Here is a 2,127-nt window from a genome sequence, read left to right as displayed (position 1 = left end):
TGCACTCCAGCATAAAATTCCATATGCGAGATCCTCGGGGTGGGTTGTTTTCTCTGAAGATTTGGATAGGGTTGCCTCCATTAAGGTATTTATGGTGCAACAACCTTGCCCACTTCAGGTGGGGGTGTCTGAACATTCTCCAAACTAACTTAGCCCCAAGGGCTCTGCCTTGATCACAAAGATTTTTTATGACAGCACCTCCTTCTTTTGGTCTGCATATCTTGTCCCAAGATAGGAGTGATAATTTCCTGTCTTCATTGGTGCCTTGCCCAAAGAACGTCCTAAGATGTTTGTTTAGTTCGTCCTATTTTTTTGATGATAAATTTTGACAGGAAAGCTGGTAAATGAGCATAGCTGCCAAGACCAATTTAACCAAGTTTGCCCTGCCTGCAGATGACAACCATCTTTCTTTCCAAGTGTTAATCCCTGATTTGATTTTATCCACCAGGTGATCCCACAATTTTGAAGACCTACTGCCTTTATCTAGGGAGATGCCTAGATATTTGCAGAGGAGGAGACCCAGCTTGATCTCCAAGACTTTACAAATCTCCTCCCTAGATGTGGGGTCAATGTTGAACATAAATATTGTCAAATTATTCAAATTGACCTCTTGACCCAATGCTATCATATAGGATTTGAGGATGCCTTTGAGGGCTCTTGCTTCCCTGATGTTGCCTTATCCAAAAAGCATTGTGTCATCAACAAATTGCTAGTGGGTAATGGAGGGGAGACCACTGGTAATGGGAATACCTTGGATCTCACCCTCCTCTTTGGCCTTTGAGATGGACCTCCCTAGGCCCTCTACCATAATAATGAAGAGGAAGGGGGACGTGGGGTCCCCTTTCCTAAGCCCTCCCGAGCTGCTAAAGAAACCTTCAGGAGTGCCATTGATCATAATAGAGAATTTAGGTGTGGAGATACATTCAAAAATTAGGTTGATCCAAGTTTTGGAGAAGCCAAATGCTTCCAAGCATTTGCATAAAAAGCGCCAATCAACTTTGTCATAGGCTTTACTGATATCTAATTTGACTAGCATGCTTGGAGCATTATTAAGCTGGACTGAGTGGATAGCTTCTTGGGCTATTATTACCCCATCATAGATTGATCTATCAGCCACAAAGCTTGTTTGTTCTTCGCTAATGATGAGAGGGAGAAGTTTTTGAAGTCTAGCTACTAAGGTTTTGGTAAGGAGTTTATAAAGGGTGTTACACAGGGCTATGGGCCTATAATTAGTGAAGCTTCCTAGTTTCTCTTTTTTTGGAATTAGAACTAAGAAAGTATTGTTGATCTCCTTGAGAATCTTCCCTAAGTTTCTGACACCCTCTAAGGCCTCCGTGATCTCTGGCCCCATAAAACCCCAGCATTTTTGGAAGAAGCTAGTTGGGAAGCCATCTAGGCCCGGGGCCTTAACTAGACTCATCTTCATGAGGGTGGATTTAACGTCCTCCTAAGAGAATTTCTTAAGCAAGCATTTATTGTGTTCTTCATTAATGACTTTTGGGAGATTGTTAATAATATTAAGTTTTCCCCTAAGGTTGGAGCCATCAGTATTGTTTAGGACATCATCAAAGAACCTTACAGCTTCTGAGGCAACATCGATCGGGTCTGCTAGGTTGGCTCCTTGGCTATTCTTAATGTTGGAGATCTGGTTAACCCATCTCTTCTTCTTGGTGATATTATGGAAGAACTTGGTGTTGTGATCCCCATCTTTCAACCAAAATTCCTTGGATTTTTGTCTCCAGAAGATCTCTTCTTTTGACAAAATCTTTTCATACTTAGAAAGTAATGATTTTTCTTTAAGGAAGAGATGTTCGTTCATCCCCTTCTCCAAAACTTCCTTGTTAACATCCTTAAGATCCTTTTCTATTAAGAGTTTCTTGTCAAAGATGTTACCAAAGTTCTCCCTATTCCACTCCAAGAGCTTCCTTTTGATAAGCTTCAACTTGTTTGCCACAATAAACGTTTTTGAGCCTAAGAAAACTGAATCATTCCACTAGTGTTCAATTAGGTTGATGATGTTGTCATCCCTGAACCACATGCTTTCAAATTTGAAAGGGCAGTTTCTAGGAGAGTGGTCTGTCAAGATGTAAGTTGAAGTGGAAAGTGGTCAGAGCCAGATAAAGGTAG

Source organism: Cryptomeria japonica, chromosome 1 (genome assembly GCF_030272615.1).
Source record: "Cryptomeria japonica chromosome 1, Sugi_1.0, whole genome shotgun sequence".
NCBI classification, from domain to species: Eukaryota; Viridiplantae; Streptophyta; class Pinopsida; order Cupressales; family Cupressaceae; genus Cryptomeria; species Cryptomeria japonica.
This window is presented reverse-complemented; position numbering follows the sequence as displayed.